This window comes from Labrus bergylta, chromosome 7 (genome assembly GCF_963930695.1).
Source record: "Labrus bergylta chromosome 7, fLabBer1.1, whole genome shotgun sequence".
NCBI classification, from domain to species: Eukaryota; Metazoa; Chordata; class Actinopteri; order Labriformes; family Labridae; genus Labrus; species Labrus bergylta.
Window position 1 is genome coordinate 4,288,612 of NC_089201.1, and position 22,256 is coordinate 4,310,867.

The 22,256-nt window shown below is 41.3% G+C and overlaps 1 protein-coding gene across 1 annotated transcript in view; it reads left to right on the forward strand.

Moving 5' to 3' along the window:
• The first annotated feature begins 603 nt into the window (after positions 1-603).
• Positions 604-22,256, forward strand: part of ccnd2a (cyclin D2, a) — a 185,828-nt gene continuing 164,175 nt past the window's right edge. Inside the window, exon 1 of the mRNA XM_065956528.1 lies at positions 604-753. The gene's annotated coding sequence lies outside the window, so the exon portion shown is untranslated. The remainder of the gene's footprint in view (positions 754-22,256) is intronic.

A 22,256-nucleotide genomic window follows, 5' to 3' on the forward strand; every position in this document is an offset into this window, starting at 1 on the left:
GGTTGACTGAAAGTTAGTCTGATACAGCATTTCCAGCATGGCTGCGGCTGCTGTTGATGAGCCTCCAGCGCCCCCTACAGGAACAGACGGGGGACGTCACTCATGTTTCGTACATTACTATTTACAGTCTATGACTGCACCATAGATTTTCCATTATTTATACACAGTACAATAATCATTGATAAATTCACTTTACTTAACTTTTAACACGTTCAATAAACGGAGTAATAATTCATTCATTGTACAACAACAAAATTATTTAAATTATGAACAGTATTTCAGTTTTTATCTTATTTGTAAATAGTCACTTATATGTTTTTATCAGACTTTTGTGAAACAATTGTTTGTAAACAATTGCAAAAAAGGGCCTACCCTATTTGCTCTGCCCCTCCTCAGTTATTAAAAGGTCTCTTAATGTGTATCATTTTGCAGTTTGCATTGGCCTAACGAAATATCTCTGCAAATCTAAGAAAAGAAAAATCTAGGCTACCCATGTTAGAAAGTAAGAGGCAAATACTTGTCTCCTTCCCCGTATTTCCCCTCCACACGAAGGCAGCGATTCCAGGAAGCAGCGATTGAGACTCGGCCCAGTGACCGAGGTCTGGGGCGTCGACTAAACTTTCAAACCAATCGGAGTTCACGGTGAAACTTTGTAAACAACTCTTACACGCTGTTTTAAAGCTCCTCAAGTTAATGTACTACGCAAGGACACGACGGTGCTGCAGTCGAGCGAGCCCAAAATAGCCAAAACAGGTAAGACAGAGTTTGATTTGGTCGCAGTTATTAATCTATAACTGATTGTGTGTATGTGTGTGTGTGTGTGTGTGTGTGTGTGTGTGTGTGTGTGTGTGTGTGTGTGTGTGTGTGCGCGCGCGCGCGCTTGCAGAACTATCCTCGTGACCCGTAGTAGTAGCAGGTCCGAAACAGCTGACATGTAAAGGTGTAAACACGAAAAATGTGGGGTGAATGTTGTGAGCTAAAAAAGAAAACCGTAGCTGCTCATAAAAACACCTTTTTATACAACATAACATGTAAGAGGTTGCGTCAGCGTAGCCTACAGAATGACGTCGGCGACATAGTAAAACGTCAAAGCCCTGCCTCTGGTTTGCTCAATATTTGGATGTATTTTGGACAAATAGCCATTATGTGTTTGAAAAACGTGTCAACAACAGTTTATTAGTAAAGGAGGGGAAAAAAAGTCTTCCAGTTGTTCAGACACTTCCTTGCTCTCATGTCTGTGTACATTGTTTTTCTACCAGGAAGAAATAAGTGTCAGAAGTGTGCTACAGCGTGTGGTTCTGCTTTGTTTACTGGGTAACTCAATGTGAGCACAGTTCATTGGAAGTGTCTCAGTATTTTGCCTCTGATTGAGTGAGACAGACCTGTGATTAGGCAGCAGCCTCTGGATGTGACAGAGAGGGGATATAAGAGTAAGAATAGCTCGACCTGCTTTAAGACAAGAAGGTGTAACAAAACCACCCACTTAGCAGATAGTCACTGACAAAACAAGGGTCATGTTTAAGTCAAAATAGAGAGTTAAAAGCTCTTACTGTAGGCTATGTATCAAAGTGTTAAATGCTGATAAGCTGGGTTCATTTCCTGGAATAAAACGTCTCTTTCTCAGCTGCACTTAAACTCACTCAGTCACTCACACTTTGACTCTTGTGATGCTCTCACACTTGCACAAAACTTATTAAAAACTACCTGAAATTTTCAGCTCGAAATAGGTGTGTGATCACAGACAGCAGAGTTTTCCCTCAGAATTTACCCAGAATTGTCCTGCCAGCCCTCACAAGGAAATGTTCCTCATAAGGGCGGTGTGAGCCGCAGGAAATATTCAGGACAATTCAATGTGAGCGAGTGGGAGGGGATATTCTGGACCGGCGCGACCATAGACTGCGTATTCCATTTTGATCTTAGTGCACATAATGAAGTGCTGCATTATGTTTTCTGCACCAGTATGATCTTCTCTGCTTCTCTTTTGTAGAAAATAGGACTACATTGAGCTACACGTACCATAAACAAAAACTGTTACTATAGCATCCGACTCTGTCGCTTCTTACACCTTCATGTGTTTATAATTATATCCTGTTGCGCTTTCACTTCAGCTCACTTTGACTTTCTGCAGAATAAAACTTGCGGGCTGACATGAGGAACTCAGAATAAAGTCCAAGAGATAAATCAGGATGTTAGCATTCATGCATGCAGTTCCCCCAAAAGATATCTGAAGTTTTTAAAGGCTTTACATGTGATTTTTTTTGATCCAGCAGATGTCGCCCTTGAGCACCAGCATGAATCCAAATCAACTCGCGTTGCATTGTTGTGTTAGCATGCTAATGCTAGCGATCTTTATTATGCTCGTATCTTCACACTGCATGTAAATTTACACAAAATGACCTTGTGACATTCAATTAAGCAGTGAGTACAGTATGTTATTCTTCTTTTCTCTAGTCCATCAATTAAACAACTTTTATACGTGAGGGGAGGAGTCAGCCGGCCATCCCGGCGATGTAAACAAAGTGAAGATAGGACTCTGAAAGCATCACATACAGTAGGACTCGGGTGTTACACCCATTGTAGACAGTCATGACTCACAGAGTTATTTTCAGAGGATATACTTGATTATATTTAAGTGTGAAACATCACATATAAAGTCTTTAAGGAGTTTTGTGCAAGTGTGAAAGCACGATTTGATTTTATGTCTCAGTTCAGCCTTATAAAGTCATTCATTCTTTTTTGCATTTGAACTCCAGCGGTGCTGTGACATATGTTCTTGCCTGCTGTTTTACCGTCACACTGAACAGGCTGCTATAGGCTGCAGAAGTCTTAATTCTGAACGGATGTGGGCACAACTCTCGTTGTGGAACGTCAACATCTGCATGCTGTGTTCCCTCAGCACGCCCACCTCAGCTGGAGGAGGGGTGGAGGAGGAAGAGAGAGGGAAAAGCTTCCTGTCAGAGAAGTTGAAAAACTGAATCGGCTGAAGTTTTGGCAGAGACTCAGGCCTGGGGGTGGTGGTGTGTGTGTGTGTGTGTGTGTGTGTGTGTGTGTGTGTGTGTGTGTGTGTGTGTGTGTGTGTGTGTGTGTGTGTGTGCACTTTGTGCTTCTTGAGCTTTTCACCGTAACTTCTCTGGAAATGTGACCTACTTCATCTTGATTGTGCCGAGCTCTGTTTAGTGTTTGTTTCTTGATTTGAAGATGTTTATCTCTTTGTCTGCACTCACTACTCCGCCACTTTTCGACACACAGCGTTCAGCTGAAGCTCAAGATGTGCTTCATGCTCAACTCAAAAAATCCTTCAAGCATTAAACACTAAGTGGATTTCTTGGCTGCTGTCAGTGGCAGCTTCTGGCTTCTTGATTTTGTTTTGGATGTAAAAAGAACAGACTGGAGAGGAGTTTGAAATGAAAACAGTGAGCTTGAACTGTGATGATATTTAATCCATTTTTAACAAATCAATCCAAAGAGAGAAACTAGAGGTTTGGAAGGATTGATACATATTTTTTTAATTTAGCTCCAATCAGAGATTTTTATTTTACATTATGTTACACACAATACCACAGTAATATACTTTGTAGATACAATGGATATTAATTAAAATAAAATCATAACTTAAAGGCACAGTATGTAGAAAAGAAGATGATGCGGCTGGCGGGGAATCATTCTGAATTGACCGTAGTGAAGACAAAAAGGCGAAACCGACCTGAGGAAGACAATATGTGTACCGACGAGCTAATGTATCTAAGTATTATTGACATGAAGTTTTTATCACAGCAGCCCATACAGCAACAGTACAGTAGCTTTCAGCAGCAGCTCCCGCTAGCTTATGAAGTCTTTTGATGGTAACATCTGGTGTTTCCATGGCAACGATAAACAAGTTGTGTCTATCATGGTGGCTGCCGCGAACAGACATGTCCCGTTACAACTATAAAATTACGGATTTCTCTGGCTTTGATAAATGTTGGAAATATTTGAGGTAATGTTAGAACTCAGTTATAACAAAAAATAGAACATAGGTTTAGTCAAGTTTTTATTAATTTAGATATTTTAGTGTAAACATTGTAATAAAATTAAACATATTGTACGTTTAAGATGAACAATGTCTGTATAAATATACTGAACAGATGAGTTTCCACAAATTATTTTGCGCTCCAGCGTTTCTTTGAAGTGAACTGTGAAATTGAAACTGACACACCATACCCAGAATAAGTAAACATCTGCAAAGAAATTTAATTCATGTATGCCCTCGTGCTTTTGAACAAGTTTATCTTTACACATTTGACACTATCTGAAATCTTTGTGGTTGTCATGGGAATGCAGTAAAACTTCGCAAATGACTGTAAATGTCACATTCATGAATTATTTCATGAGTGATCAGGACTTTCAGAAGCATGATTCAGATTTCTTTCATCTGTTTGGGAATTTTGAGAAAGTGACGCAATTTTACAAAAAACTCCCCAACTTCACTCATTGGTCGAACACATCAACATATCAGCACACATATCTTTTAAAGATAATGTTTTTATAACTCCTCAGGTACTCAGTTTCTCTGTGAAACGTACCACTGTTGGGTTAAAGCAAGAACACATTAACATGCGTATCATCGTGACATCTCACAGGGAGACAGGAATAGTTTGTTTTGTTTGTTGAGCGTCTTCCGACTGAAACCAGAGTTTCTGTCTTACATGAAACCAACAGACGTCATCACTTCCTGTCGCGCTACCTAAACACAAACACTGCGTATGTCAGCAGTGACACGCAGACCGCACTGTTTGATGGTTTGATTTTTTTTAAATGCACAATGAAGTTGTTCTGAGAAGATGCTGCGCCTCTGATGAGAATTAGAGAAACAACCTAACTGGTTTAGGGGGGAAAAACACGCAGCCAACATCTTTGACTATCTTTAAACCTACAAGTGTGTGTGTGTGTGTGTGTGTGTGTGTGTGTGTGTGTGTGTGTGTGTGTGTGTGTGTGTGTGTGTGTGTGTGTGTGTGTGTGTGTGTGTGTGTGTGTGTGTGTGTGTGTGTGTGTGTGTGTGTGTGTGTGTGTGTGTGTGTGTGTGTGTGTGTGTGTGTGTGTGTGTGTGTGTGTGTGTGTGTGTGTGTTATTAATTAATAACAGAATGTAATGATTTTCAAAGCATTGATCCCAATAATTGATTTAAATCAATACAAAATGTCAAATGTTGAAACTGAAAGTTTCATTGTTTTTGGAAAATGATCTTAAACTTGATTCCAGCTACACATAAAAAAAAAAAAAAAAATCGCGCGACAAGGTTCATGTCTACTAGAACCCGACCGATTAATCAGCCAGCCGATAATATCAGCCGATATTGACATATCCATTGACTATCGGAATCAGCTAATTTTATCACAGAGATGTGATAGATTTATTCACCAGTCAAATAGCATTTCATTGAGTGAGTGAATGAGCATGAGTGTCGCACAGTGATGCAGGTACATGCAGTTACTTTCCAGTTGAGTGTCCACCTTGTCTTTGTTATCTTTTCCACAACTGTTTGATAACGGAATTTTAAATGTGTCGATGTCTTCAGATCAAACTTAGATCTTTGAAATATATCGGCCAATATATCGGTATCTGATTTTTTTTTTTTCCCCCAATATGGATGGTATCAGCCCAAAAAAAATCCCATATGGGCTGGGCCCTAATGTTTACCTTTCTGTTGCATCACTTTTCCTTTTAAAAACACTTTGGAAGCATTTTTAGAACTTAAGGGACCAATTTTCTGTCATTTTGAAAGTTAAATATTTTACCATTATCGCTTAATTCTTGTTTGATTTCGGCTGGTCAACAGTCCAGGGTCTCCTCTGTATTGACTTAAACTTCATAATGCTCCAAATATTTTCAGTGGGTGAAAAGTCTGGACTGCAGGAAGGTCAGTGTGTCACAGGGCTCTGTTGCTACATGGCCGTGCTGTTGTATCGTGTCCAGAATGTGGTTTGGCATCATCTCACTGAAATAAGCAAAGCCTTCCCTGAAAAAGAACTTCTCTACTTGGCAGCACAAGTTGCATTAAAACCTGTATAAAATGATTAAGCATGTTACCCATGCCGTGTACACTAATGCACCTCCATACCATCACAATTCAATTTCAATGAAAAACGGGCCTTTCTATGTTTTTCAAATCATCACATTCTGGTTTTATTTACATCTTTCTTGCTTTGCAGTGTTGTGACAAAAAAGAGGTAGTATGGAACAGTCGCAGTGATAAACAATTGATGCATGAAATGTACTCAATTTACATGACATCCTGGTTTCACATCGAGTCATAAGAGTCAGTCTTCCTGTTAGAAATTATTCTTCTTGTGGTATTACATATACCTCAACGCATTACCACACTGTTTAGTATTCAAGGTCAAAGTCTTGGAGTAAGTTGGGAAGACTCATTTTTACCACAGTATAATTTCTTGTAAATCGAAACTTTGCTAAGTGCAGACTTCATCTCTACTTCCTATCGCAGATCCTCATTCAGTGCAGGAAGTGTGGTTGGCATAGAGAGACAAAGAAAACCTCCACACGTCGTGGTATGAGGAGAACTAAGAAACAAGATTGAAAATGTAAGCGCTCTTCTACGGCTGATTGCTGGCATGTTTTCAGTGCTGCAGCAGCAGGAGGAGGAAAGAGGAGGCAGAGCAGTGTCAGATTAGATGTAAGGATGTGTCTACTATAGAATTGGACCAGGATCAACTATGAGCCTTTGCAGCTGCTGTGCAGGGAGAACATCCTGGCTGGTCGATGCCAGCAGCGTTCATACTGTAGGGATGCAGCTGTCTGGAGAATGAAAGCGTCTGTGCCTAATGAAGTGTCTGTGTATTGTGTCATGTATTTAGTATTCACAAATCTATGCAAGAACACATGAATACCGGACAAAAGAATTTGCCAATTTCTTCATAAAGCAACCATGTATTGACTTCTTTGTTCATTTTTTTTACACACTGCATTTGTTTTGCCCTTTTCATTACTGTGCATTATTAAAAGAAGCCCCTGTCTGCCTGCTGAGGCTTGAAATGCGTGTGAGGTGTTTTGAAACAATCAGTGGAGGAGAAACATCACCTTCTTTGCGGTTGTCATTACATAAACGTACTCAGTACAGTAAGTCAGACTTGAACAGCTGTTTTGAGGTGTCTCTTGTTCTCTGGTGGATGCATCAGCTGCTGACACTGCTGTGTTGTGGTGTTGAAAATCCCCCCTGCAAGACCTGTCAACACATTTCCCAAAGTTGCACTCAAAGAGTTCTTATGTCACGAGGAGGTCTGCCAGCTCCACTCTCTTCAAATGTACTAGACAGTGTCACTTCTCTTCAGCATTTTTATTTCCACTTATCTCGCAGTGATCTCTGCATCTGTTAGGTGAAGCTCATGCACACAGAGGTACGACGGCACACATACTCAAAAGAATCTTCTGAAATAATGTTTTAGAAAGTAAATGTAACAGTCCTGGAAGCTTATCATGGGACAAATAACATTGATATTCCCAACTCTGTCAGTATTATGTAACCCCAAGTTTATGCTGAGGTTGAATTCAACAGGTGAGCATGTTGAATCCATGAATAGAGTAGGAAACAGTCTTTCTCATTGAACTCACAATGAGCTTCATTTGCTTGTTAAAAGACAAAACAAAACTCTCTAACACCTAACCACGTGCAGTGAATGCCTAAACAAAACTATTAAAACATATTTAACATGATTTAATCACATCAGTGGACTTCTTGTTGCAGAAGTATGAAGACTCAAAATATGTTGAGGGTAAACTTCAGCAAACAAGCAGTCGACATTCTGTGACTTGTCAGATATGATGTATTGAATGCATTTTTTATTACCCAGGGAGCTTTCTTTTTTATATGAAGAGTTTTGCTATTGTATAGTAGTTGTATGAAATCGACATTTCTCTCTTGCAGCTTTCATTTGATAACCTCAACAACTCCAATCTTGGGGTAAATTGGCCAATCACTGCCTCTTTCTTTCACCTCAGCATGAGTTTCTGCAGACTTATAACCATGTGGGCGGCATAACACATACGTAGGAGCCATAAATGTAAGTTGTTTGTGTATTTTGTGTCATGGGACATTTATGTTTACGATCTGCTTGTGACTGGTGGTGGGTGTGTTCACCGGAAATCTCGTGGTGATGGCAGTGATAATATGGGCTGCACTCACCTGTTCACCTGGTTTTTGGCTTGGATGGAGAGAGGGGGTGAGCGTGAGAAGAGAGAATTTCTGACCGCCACACTATACTGCACTGTGATCACAAGTATATTTGATGACCCGACAACAGCGGTTGTAGTATCTTGTTTTGCTTTTGGAAGAATAAATGACTAAAGCATCTTGGATCTGGAAGTCATTTATAACGACAGCGCGTCACAGCTTCACTCCCGTGTTTAGTCCCTCGCAGCAAACTTTTTGACGACCTGCAAAGGCCGATATAGCCGCAATAACATATGTTACATGATGAGAACTTTTTCATCTGCAACTGAATCTGTGACTTTAAGTGATACTTGCTGCTCAGAAAAGAGATCAGTAAGCAGTCATTAAACCCATTTTGAGAGCTCAGGCTCTTGAAGACTAACATTAAATCAGACTACAAGCCACCAGATGCAAAGAAAAGAATTATATTTCTCAAAGGCATTTTGCTCAGTAAAGCACGACATGCCATAAAAAGAAAAGCACTAAAACAGTGAGCCTACAGAGCCTCAGTTGACCGTAGTAAAGTCAAAAAGGCGAAACCGACCTGAGGAAGAGAATATGTGTACCGACGAGCTAAAGTATCAGAGTATAATTGACATGAAGTTTTTATCATAGCAGCACATACAGCAACAGTTCGGCAGCTTTCAGCAGCAGCTCCCGCTAGCTTATGAAGTCTTTTGATATTTTTTTAAAATCATAATGAATTGTTTTCTTGTTGTTTTGTGCATTTTGCTGGAGTCACATACAAACAGTAAGCAGCAGCAACAGCTGTCAGGTTTTCAAATGAAACATTTTAAACTGAAGTGTAATCTCGTCTGAACGTTGTCATGGAGACAATTTGTGGGCACTTCTTGCAGTTTATTGACACTGTGCTAGCTGAGAATGTTTAAAGTGGCCAACTATCATTCTAGATAGGTGACGTGGCTCTGCGTCAATCAGTCCAATATCTGATACATAAATTAAGTCAATATCGTACCCGATATAAGATCAGATCGGTCCCATCTCCAGCTACAACCAGCTTTAATACGGTTATGTAGACGCTTTGTGTTTGTCACTAAAATTGAAGTCCCCCTGGACCCTAGGCCCGGATTTACCATTAGAGCCACCGGGCAATTGCCCAAGGGTCCGAGATCTGTAGAGGGCCCAGGGCAGAAAGAGCATCAGCAAAAAAATCTGGTTAGACCTCGCTCTACTTTAGACTGTCTGATGGTGCCACAGCAGCTTTTCACATGGTGCCACTGCAAGCTGGCATACATACCCCTTCTCTGATTCTGTAGTAGTGGAGTTGAAAGTTGCTGCCCAGGGGCCACGTTGTTGTGTTGATTTGGCCCTGCCGAGACCCCAACTTCAATCACGCTTCCATTAAAACAACAACACTTCTTCGTGGCATGGACTGTGCTGACTGAGAGTGTCTCAGAAATGAATCCCATTTTGAATCATGTGGAAGTTTTACATTTGTACCTTTTCTTGCAAGTGGACAAAACGAAACCAGTAATTCCAGTCCTGTTCTTGCTTTGATTAAATATTTAAATATTACTGAAACAGAGGTTTGTAAATGATTGTGTGAGTGTCCAACACAAATCACATCCCTGACTATGATTGAGTGTCAGATGTAAGCTTCCTGTAAAATGTGAGTGTGTATCAAACTACATAAATTACTTATTTGTTTTGGTCTGGGTATTTGTTTAAAAACTTGACAAGGAACCTTAGTATCTTGAGGTTTATGTTCATGGGCTGTTCATCAGAACTGTGTTTGCATGTGATGTTCAAACAGTACCTGAAACGAAGGTGACTTTTCATTTCACCTGCACGTGATACAGCCTCCCCTAAAGCTTTTTGGGTTCTGATTCTGCTTGCTCACTTATTTGTTGACTGATGAACCGAGTGAATAATTATGTATGCAATGATGTGGAGACATGGTGGAGTTTATAGATGATAAAACTCTGACCTCTAGTGGTCAGTGAAAGTTTTGCAATGCAAGTTACCCCACTAAGAAGTTGGTGGTAAGACCGAATCCAAAAACCATTCAGCTTTATGGTACAAATTAATTAGCTTTCTACCTTTCTACCTTTTCATGTGGTGCAAGTAAACATTCATGTTAGAGCACATTTAGGTGTTTTGGTATTTAATATTGAGGACAGAGGAAGAAAGGCTGGGAGGACATTTCTGCACAATGGACGACACACGGACAGAGACTCTCCAGGTTTCTCGTTTTGGCATCAGCTAAGGCCCACTGTAGCCTGTATTTAATCTATTTTTATATAATCTATTTTTTATTGATCAATACATTTCAGGCGACCCCTTTTGAATTCCATGCGACCCCATGTGGGGTCAGGACCCCAAGGTTGGTAAAGCCTGCACTGATCCCTACAGTGTTTTAAAAAATATCAATAAAAACATTTGATTTTAATATCAATTCTTTTTTTATGAGCTGATGTGTTTTCCAATAAATCAACTGCACCGTAAGAAATATAAACAATGTTGTTGAGATCTATTTATGACTTCAAAATAAAAGTACATCCTCTATAATTTAAGGATTTTGTCACTTTGAAATGTTCAATGAGGTAAACCATTATCTTTTTATAACTTTTATGGTAGATATAAATAGCTCATGATAAAAGAAAATAATTTATATTGCATTTATTTAGTGTCTTTGTTGTATTTTTTGTTGATCATTCAAACGGTGGTGAGACATTATGTGACCAACAATATTTGTAAAAAGTTAAAATAAAATGACAGACATACACTGAAGAATTATTTGCATTTATATAAAAGAAAAAACATTGGCTTGCCATTTATTACCTATAATACTCAATGCGGCTGTTCACTGAAATCACCACTAGAGGGCAGAAAAGTCATGTTGATGAAACCAGACGGTTTAAAGGGACACTCATGGTTGTATACAAATCAAATTCATGTACAAAGAAATCCAACAAGATTATTACATAACTCATCAACTTAATAATCAGACATTTAAAATCAGATTCTGATCAGATGAAGCATCTAATGTCAGCTTTTTTTATCAACAGTTTGTGATATTCGGTGCCACATTTTCATTCTTAACATTTTGTTTTTCAGCTGAGACAGCTTGACAGTTCAATCATAGAGGCAGTCAAAACCAGTCTTTACTGGGGGTGTTACCTCAGATTTCAGCACAAATCAATACATATCTATGCTTCACAGTGTTACAACACAGATTCAATTCAGAGAGTCAGGAGTACCATAATTTTGCAGACGTCACAGTTCAATGCATGCAGTCAACGTATATGTCTGAATGGATAATAAAGGCAGTCACACATAGAAGTATTCAAAGTCAGAACGGAGATTCAGCGTTCAAAAGATACATACAACAAACAATACAGATTTATGACAGAGCTCATAAAAACATCGCTCTTTACATCATGTCATCGCAAAGTCCGTACACAGACACCCACTCAAACGTTCAGAATAACCTGACATGTAAAGTGAATCATCTTGTGCTAGCTGTGTTAAGTAGTGGTATAGCTGCAGGTGCTAAAGTGTTTCTGTAGCGTTTTGTTCTCCCCTCAGGAGGAGCAACACACCGACAGTCGGAGCGGAGAAGTTAAAATTCCCCGTTTAAAGGATGAGAGAATAGAGCTCGCCTTAGGCTGGAGCTGTAACGAATAGAGATCTGACAGGATGGATTGAGACTTTGCTCGCCCATGTTTTTGTTTCTAAAAGTCAGGTTACACACCATGACATGAGGAAAAAAACAGGACAGATTCAATGACAGCTCCATAAAACAAAATCTAAAACGAAAGTTGCCACAATTTGTAAGCAAGGGAGTTTTCTCAGACCAAACCAACGTTGATGCACCTTCTTACAAACGGCCTCACAATTCTTCTCAAAGGTCGATTTGAAATCCATGATTGTCACGAGATATCTGTGGCTATCCACCACGTCAACAACCTGGTTTTTAATCATTGTAGACTCATGGTTTGGAGCCTGGACTCCAAAAACGTATGGAAATGTTTGACTCCTTGAAAGATCAATCACATAAAGTGATAAACTCCTCAACAACTGGGCCATGGCTGGACTCATCGTCATGTAAAAATACGCACAAAAACTGAATCGTCAGAAAATTTCACATCGGTCCTGCTCTCCTCTCCTACCTCTGCACGTGTCTGTGTACAAAACATAAAGCGAGGGTGAGAAAGCACAACCCTGAGGTGAGCCAGTGGAAGAGCAAAATGATTCTGATAATATGTTCTTCACTTTCACCCGTTGTGTTCTGTTTGTTAAGGTCGTAATGCAAGTAACTGTTTGCTATTAGCTATTTAACAACAGACACAGGAGAAGAGGGGAGCGCCTATGGCCTAGCGGTTATGTCGCGCGGCCCATGTGCAGAGGCTACAGTTGTCGTAGCGGTCACCGTGGGTTCTAATCCGACCTCGGCCCTTTGCTGCATGTCATCACCCACACTCCCAAAACTTCCTGTCTCTTCAGCTGTCCTTTCCAAGAAAGGCAAATGAATAAATAAACACAGAAGAAGAAGTAGACACAACATAAAACACAAGAAGAAGAAGGAGAGAAGTAATATAGCAAGAGGACACGACTTCTTTAAATCAGTTGTTTTGTTTGCAGCGCAGGGTGTCTCTGGAAACACGTTGAATATGCTAATGAATGTCTGACGGCAGCACCCAGAGGTGCCAATCACTGGAGCTAGGCAAAAGAAAACAAGTGTCCAACAACTTTCCCTCTCGCTGTTGTTAAAAAACCTCTGGATGTGTAAGCAGACAGGGGTTGAAGACCACATTTTAGTAGCCGTAGAAGCCATCATCTCCTAAATGTTCGTATTTAACGTTGTCTTGGATTTCTTGTTGTATGTTTTTCTGTTGTGTGGTACTCGTACTGAACAATAAAACCCCATAACCGATGTACGATCTAAACCCTGACGTCCCTGTTCCGTTGCACAGGTACTAGCAACTAATGAAAGCAGGCAGACATTTGATTTTGTTGCATGACATTTAAATTGGCTTTGTGCAGAAATCTGTATCCGAGAAAAGTGGAGCTTGGCTGTAGCATCATGCTACCACAGCCCTGACTGCCTTGCTATAACAATAGAAAGCAGACCTGTAGGGATGTGAGGGTTAGAGAGTAGAGTAAGCACTAACAAGCTAGCTCCCTGCTCTCTCTTTGAAGTCAAGCTCCATGGCCTTCTGTAGGCCCCCGTGACCCCGACGTCTGACCTCCACTTGGAAGTTTATACTAGAAGTAAAACCAATCTGGAGAGTGTTCCACAGAGAGGATGGAAGTGGATTAGACGGGAATGTAGTGTGTAGTGGCTTGTAAGTGCATGCGTACACCGCTGCACTTACATTTGTAGGAGCTCAGAGAGCACGGCAGAAAGAGAGAGAGAGAGAGAGAGAGAGAAAACTGATAAAAAGGTCAGAGATTCAATTAGAGACAGAGAGACCCTTTCACAATTCTTATAAACTGCAGGAAAGTGGAAGTATTTTTGAAACTCCAAATATTTCTCCGGGTGAGAAACCCGGAAATGGTGTGAAGAACTGAGCTGTATTGTTGCTGGTGTTTTCCCTTCATTTTGTGCTCTGAATGTCATTGTGTGGTGCGGTGGATGACCCAGGATGTCTGAGAGGGTTACTTGAAGGTTGGTGGCTTTGAGTGTGCTGTGTGTGATTTCCTTTTCGGTGTATTTGATTGAAAGTAAACTTCCCCCTGATGAAGAGTCTCCGTTGAAAGGTGAGCTCTGTGCGCTGTAGTTTTGGGTTAGGGTTAGCATTGAATGAACACCAGATAAATGTCATCATGTCTCTGCTGCTGCTGTGTGAAGCATTAAGACGAAGACTCCTCTATTGTGAACTTTAATGCATCCTTGTTTCCTTTATTCTGCTTCAGGTTCATTTCTTCAGTTCTGTCTGAATCTCTAAACATCAATACGCTCATGCTCACTCTCATGACTACACTCTACAGGCGCAGAGGTCCCAGTGAGTGGGATTACAGAAGGAGAAACAATCTGAGCTCCTCAGTTAACTGTTGCCCTATGCAGACTGCCGTTTTCAAGTTGCAATATTTACATCCCTCTGACGTTTCGCCTTCAACATGATTGTCATGGAGGTGAAATAACACCATCTTTGGCGGTAATAACAGAGGCGTTAAAGGGGCAAGATGGGATCGGCAGAGCCAGCAGAGGAGCGCAGTGCTATGTGTGTGTGTGTGTGTGCATGTCTGTGCCGTGCTCTCTTGCGCTTTTGCAAAGCTTTAAGGCAATGTGAATTCTCAGACTGGGACACCAATATTACACACCATTGAAAAATCAATATGAATGCATCTATGGCAGCAGAGTTTCATTCAGGCCCTGTTGCAGAATTGCACAATGAAAAGGGCTTGTGTTTGTCTAGACTGGTGGAGGAGGCCTTTCACTAGGGCATCTCCTAGATTGGCACAAAGGCCTGCGCCAGTCCGGCATCTAATAATGAATGATCAGCACTCTGAGGCCCGTCTACAACATCCTTGTACTTTGGAGTAACTTCCCTGGAGGTAAAAGAAAGTTCCAGGAACCATTTAGACCCTGGTTCCTGCAGTGAAAATGAATTGTTTACCTAATAAAGTCTGTAGGACGTGGCAACGTGGCTTCAGGCTTAAAGACGTCACCTGTTCACAGTGCAGCCAGTTAACAGACATTCACTTAGAATAATCACAGAATGGCAAATGGCACTTTTTTAGTAATGTAACACAGCGCTTTAACACCACATGTCACATTCATCCATTCACACATGATGGCAGAGGCTGCTGTGTATCCATCAGTGTTAACTTATCCATTCATACACATTCACACGCCGCTGATGCAGCAGCAGGAGCCATTTGGGGTTCAGTGTCTTGCCCAAGGACTCTTTGACATATGACTACTGGAGCTGGGGATTGAACCCGACCCTCTGATTGAGAGACGACTACTCTACCACTGAGCACAGCTACCAAGTCCAAAATGTGTCAAGATTGGCAAAGATGTTGGCAACACAGATATATCAGACAGCCTTATATCTAACCAATTAAACACCTTTCTTACATGTGTGAGTGTGAATTTCAACCCTCATGAGGAACTTTTCACCTCTCTGTTTCAAAGAAATGTCTCTTTTTCTTGAATGGGGGTAATTGGTCTTTCCTCCCACAACTTGTCACATCAAGATGAATGACTTAATTTGTGAAAGCATGTGGCCTTAACCTCCTTAATTAGAACAAATAAATCCACCAGATTGGGAAAAGGTCAGCAGAGAAGTAAGCAGTCACAAGAGCAGACATTCCCACTGATTGACTGTGCAGCTCTGGTGTCCTTTTTGCTGGCTTTTTTGCAACTGTCTTAATTTGTCTGGGAGATTACTGGAGGCTTCAGCTTATCAGTGTGAGTTTGTGTGTGTGTGTTCATTGGACTGAGAGGAAAAAAAACTGTCCTCCACGTTGTAGAGGTTTCTTGAGTCTATATCTGCATATCTGCTTATATTTTCTAATGCTTTTTGTACTCTGGACCCCCGTTTACCTTCTATCCCCTTACTCCAAATTTCCACATACTTCATGCTGCAGTCCGTCAAGCGCCACACACTAAACTGCCGTTCGCTGCCACTCTATTCAATCATTGTGTTTCCATAGGGAGCGCTGCAGTCGATCTATGCAGGGTGCCACCAGCACCACTACACTCTGATACGTTTCAAATACGCTAAGAGTCACATTTTGACGGAGTATGCTACAGACACGCGTCAAGCTAAGCAGAATATAACGACCTGGACAGGAAGTCAGACAAGGAAACGCACAGAGCGTCCGGTCAATTTGAAAATAAAACACACTCTACCGGGGCGGTTGGTTTCTTTTTTTTTTTCCATTGAACTGTTACAAGCCGTCATGAGCCAAGCATTAATAATCCTGAACATTCTAAATAATTAATAAAAGACAAATTTGCGAAGCAGAAAGTATGAGGTCATCATATGGAAAGACTTCTCCCAGCATCTCCTACTGAAGCCGACTTCCAGTGTCCCTGCACCAGGATGACTCTATATGTGAGCCTCCTGTAAACAGCTGAGGCACCATCATGTTTGACTTTAAGAGGAGACCCCTCCCCTTCTCTTTATTCTCCAGTCTAAACAAGCATAAAGTCCCCTCCTCTCATCCCTCCTCTCCCTCATGCAGCCTATAACTTGGCTTGATCCTGCAGAATGCCATTGATCCAACAGTATGATGTCAAAGCTTTGCCCCACCAACACACACACACACACACACGTACCTTATTGGCTTACAGTCTCTGATTTACAGTAACTCGCAGTACCAGCACCATTTCCTGGAAAGTAGGGCAAAGGTCAGCAAAGCTTTATGTGACTTTTGTCTGCATACACGAGACTTTATTTGGGTTTTTTTCCACATACATGTTCCATCTAAGAAAAGAAGCCAGACTAGTGTTAGACACAAACAGGGCAGAGGGCCCAATGGAGGGGTACCCCGATAGGCCTCAGAATTCCCCCATCAGCACCCAGCGCAGAGGAACAACTATGGCCTTTGTTGGTCACCCCGTGGATCTCACACACAGTTAATATAGACTTTTCCCACTGACTCTGCCAAGAGTCTGAAGTCATTTAATGAAGTGGCGGCTGAGTTTAGAAGGAGCCAGTGTGCTCGCTGCTTGTGCTGACAGAATGGAAAATGTCTGTGTTATGCAGCGAACAGCGAGTGACAAGAGGAGTGTGTTCTGATACTCACCTCCGCAGACACACACACACACACACACACACACACACACACACACACACACACACACACACACACACACACACACACACACACACACACACACACACACACACACACACACACACACACACACACACAGAAACGCACTGGGAGCACATATAAAAGCTTCATGATGAGAGACGCTGCAATCTCAACAATACACATGCATGTCTTCTTCTGGAGTACCGCTCATTCTTTGAGATTGGGTCTAACAACAAGTGGCGTTTGGTCTCTTGTTGAGTCTCCTTTTGGAATCTTACGTCTTTGTATACAATAAGTGACTCTCCAGTTTAAAAAAAAAAAGGCTACAGTAAGAATGCTTGTGTACTTAAAATAAGAGAGCGTAATTGTTTCACAAATTCTTTGTTTGGTTCATTTATCAGAGCAACAGCTCACCTTTCATGTCCATTTTCACGCCTGTCTATTTATCCACTTGTGCTCTGAATGGACAGTATCCCTGTATGTATTTGGTCGCACTTCTATTCAAGTCCCTGTCTTTCATCCATCTATGGGCAGATTGCAGTCTGTTTTGGTGTTCTATTGTGCAGCTGTCAGTTATTTTCACAACACTCGAGTGTCATTTGCTTCAGATTCCATCCCTTTCAATTCTCCCTTTTTTTCTGAGGCACTGCTAGCGTACATCTCATTGAGCTCGCATCAGCAGGCAGATTCATTCTTCTCTCTTTTTAAAGCACTTTTTTTTTTTTCATAGCAGCCATAAGCCTCCTTTTTAAATCCAAGGACAATGTGTTTTTGTCCATCCTCCTCCATCCTTTTCATTGGAGAGTGCAGGGATTCTCCCTCTCTCTCTCTCTCTCTCTCTCTCTCTCCCTCGCTCTCTTTCTGAGGGCATCTGGGGGACCCCTGAGCGTGGTGCTCCTCTTGAAGCCTGATTGTCTGCCTGTAATGAACCATGCTGAAAGATAACAGAATGAAATGTCATAATTTATGCGAGCCTCAGTGAGGAGCACGTGGCTAGCGGTTTGCCCTGGCTGTGATAGCCTCCTGGTCTGCTCCCAGAACAATACTGAGCCCTGCCAGCAACACTCGCCCTGCTCTGGTCCAGCAATCTTGTTGCCCCTCACTGTCCTCTTTCTGCTATTCAGAGTCACTTTACACAGAAAGGCCGTCTGTGATCACTGGCATGCCAGAGCATCTCTTCAGCGAACAAAGTAAACTGTCTCTTTGGACCCAGGCTCTTCTCTTTTATTCCCCACTCCACATATCTTTTTTTTTTATGTTTGGGATTTGTTCACTGGCTTTAATCCATAGTTGAGATTGCCAGATGATGTTGGAAAATAAATATCATGTTCTGTTATGATATAATGATTTTACTCTTTAGTTAAATTGTTATTGCTTCTCTTTCTTGAAACAAGAATACAGAGATATTTTATGCCCCTTATTTACCCAGGAAGAGTTGAAACGACACACTCAACTCTTTGGAGCTGTGCCACCTTTTACTTTTCTGGGTCCTTCAACAGAAAATTAAATGACTAATTATCTCTTTCAAGGAAGGATTGACATGATCGTATGCTCCATCTCTTTTGGAGCTACTTACTTGCAACATCTGTAATCAAGGAAATGTAAATTAATGAGAATGTTGACAATCTACCCTGAAGCCCCTTTTATACACTCAAAATTCAAAGTGAGCAAGGGGTCATGTAGGATGACATTTATCACATGCAAACAATGAGAAACCAGCAGAATCTTTGTGCACAAAATGAGGCTGCTTTGTGCTCATTTCTGTGTGCAAGTTTCTGTCTTTTCCAATATCATGTAGCATTGATTAAAAAAAAGCAAATCTGTCGTCATACAGTCAGACTCTTGCTTTGTCTGTCAATTTGGATATGTTATAAACAATATATTGTGACTTCTTCAATGTCCTTTTTACGTCATGCCCTCCCTCTTAAGAGATCCCCTGAAGGACAAGTGTGAAAGCGGAACTTTGGAAATGCCAGGAGCTGTTTTCACACATGCACAAAACTCCCTAAAAGTTTCTGACATTTTCAAGGTGATTTTCATGATTAAACACAAACAGCCCACATTTTTTACCCCAACAATAACTAGACCTTCCTTTTTTCTTGGAACCCCAAGTTACATTTCTACATGAAGTCGGGGTTAGCTGTTGTGTGAATGCAGCAGGATGTATTCAGGAAAATTCACTCCAAGTGAGTGAGCAGGGTTGATGGCTTTTGGCAATCAGTGCTCGATGGTCGTGATGGTTGTACATGTTTGAGGGACGTGTGGACAAAGAACTGAGGTAGATTTCTGGAGCAGATTGTTTGAAATTGTCTTGACATTTTACGAGTGCATGTGTAAAAACTGCTAGGGATAGGCTATCATAAAATGTTCGAGAAATGGTCAGAAGAGCTTGTATGAAAGGGTTCCAAGGCTGGAGTTTGACATGTGACCTTTCCACTCTGACCCTATATGCAGTGACTTTCCTAAAGGAAGCCTAAAGCTCTGACTTTTCCCAGAAGTTTTACTGCAAGCTGCCTAGTGAAATTTTGAACTGATCTGAGGACACAGCAGGACATCTTCAGGAAAATTCACAGCAAGTGGGTGGAAAGTAGCAATGACATTCATATCCTGCGACCACGTGCCGACCATATACGGTATAGCGAATGACTAGTGCGTTCTCAGTGCAACTGATGAAACAGCTACCTTGTATTTTCTGCCACCATGTAATTCTCCACTCTTTCTTTGATAATTTGAATATTTCAAACTACACGTAGCATTGACATCAAGGACAAGAATTGTCATATCATCAGACTGTGTTGCTTCATCCACCACTTCTAGTCGTTCTTTATAGAGTCACATACTTCCTCCAACGAGCCCTAGCTCCCGTCTGACTTCGAGTCTACATTCTGCACTAACTGTCAACCACAGGATGTGTACCTGATTATAATTTAAGGGAGCTTTAAAGCCGGCTTGCGCTGTTCTATGACAAATTAAGTGGTGTGGATGTTGGTGGTGGAAGATGGCAGTGGAGACTAAGAGGTGGAGAGACTTGAACAGAGACCTGATTGATGCTCCCCACCAGCAGACGCAGAATACTTGCTTACTTACTTGTGTGTGTGTGTGTGTGTGTGTGTGTGTGTGTGTGTGTGTGTGTGTGTGTGTGTGTGTGTGTGTGTGTGTGTGTGTGTGTGTGTGTGTGTGTGTGTGTGTGTGTGTGTGTGTGTGTGTGTGTGTGTGTGTGTGTGTGTGTGTGTGTGTGTTTGGACGTTCCAGTATATAAGCTTCAGTTTGTATTTTGGTCTTCATGAATAGTCCTGGACCAGGAGAAAAGGACAATAGTGATGAAAACATGTCTGCACCTTACTCTTAACCCTCATTCTGAAAAACTGAAACACACAAGCACTCAATTCTCCTTTTTTTTTTAGTACCAAGCATGGTAACCCAGTGTAAAGCCAAAATAAATATCTGAGTGATGACTGCATCCTGAAACGTGCTGAAGTCCAGCTGCCATTGAAGAGGAACATTTGCTATGACGTAAAGACTCAAAACCAAACCTTGAATATCTGCGGCTAGGCTCCTTTAGTGCATGTGGGGAAGTCAGTCAGCATTAGGGTCATTAGAGTCAATTTTTCATTAAAACAACTTCGAACAAACTTAGACTATGACACTGTAATGTTTAACATTTAACCCCCCTTGCGGGCGTAGCCACCATGGCACAGACACTAAATATTTACATTACCGTATCAGTAATGAGCCTTAAACCAACAGCCTGTTGACAAGCCAAAAGGACAGACTTATTTTAAAATATTTTTGCCAGAAACACAAGTCTATTAACTTGATCAGGATCCAGTCTAGCTTTCTTTTTATTAACAATATTAACTGTTGTGACGAGAACCCCCGTTCAGAGCGCACAGAGGGTCCTGTATGGTACACACAAATATTTGCGAGCCAGCTTGTAGAGTTGCAGGAATCTTGCACACCCTGTGTGTCGCCACCAAAGCAGTGGTTTGCTGTCTGCAGAGAGACGAGTCACCTTCATGAAAGTTTACATCTTCTGTTGATTCTGCCACAACTTTACTGAGGTCAAGAGTTCATGAAACAACTGGTTCGAATGAATGTTAGAATTTAGAACAAGAATCGATAGCTCTAGTCGATATTGGAATAGTAATATGAGGTGCAATAAACACACAAATACAATACAGTGCATTACAGTTAAAAGTCACATTTCATATGCTGTTCTTCAAGTTTCACAAAATACCTGTGTTTGCATGATGCCCCTCCTGGATGTAAAATCAATACCATTTTTTTTCACCATTAAAGTGGCACCAGTGAATCTAAGGGTAGGCGAAAGGTCACTTAAGCTTCATCTGACTAAATCAAAGTTTTCAGTCAGCATGAATATTCTAACAAGGCTCCCACCGTAAGAAAGCATTATTTGTTTGCATAAAACATTTACTCTGATTGTTGCATTAAATTTAGATTAGTGCAATGAAGTTTATTCAATGCTCATGTTGCGATAACGATGACATTCTGATTTATTGTGCAGCCTTACAACATCAGAAAAACAACAACCCGAGAACAAGTGTTCATTGTTTTCTGATCACTGAGGAAAGCTGCCAACTTTCCCTCAGATTTCGTGTCTGTTTATTCAGATACTCTGATAACACACTGTAAGCTTTTACAGCAAGGCTAGCTGCCACGCTACAGTTAGTTGTAGGTCAATGAGTAGAGGCTTTGATCAGTCTCCCTGTGTCTGAGAGTGTACTCGTGTGCATGTGGTCTGGAGGAGGCTCAAGTTTACATGGAGCTGTAACTTAGCTTGAAGGTTGTGTTGACGAATGCAACAAACCTTCAGTACAAACCAGCTTTCAGAAGGAAGCAGTGAGCATGAAGAAAGACTGAACCAGAGTCTTACTGTAAGCGTGCTCTGAGTGTGCCAGTTCACCAGTTTGGTGGTCCTCCTCTGAAGGTTGTTAATTAGTGCAGAATGTAGACTACAGTTCTTCTGCCAGCTCTGATGAAAAGAGGAAAGAGAGAGAGAGAGAGAGAGAGAGAGAGAGAGAAAGCTGTGCAGCTGCCAAGAAAGAGGAATTTGTGATAGGTTGAGAGTTGTTCCAAATGCTGCAGAGAAGCATGTAGACTCTGAAAGTCCCTGCCTCCTGAACCATATGTTTTCTGCAGAAGCCTTGGCTGAGGAGTCACACACTCAAGTGCAGTCGGATAAAAATAATTGAACAAACTTAAGCCCTTTTCAGACATATTCTCCTGAAAATTTGAGAAAATTTCATGAAAGACTGCCAGTTAAACCTTCCTCAGTCTTCCCATGCAGGAGACTGGA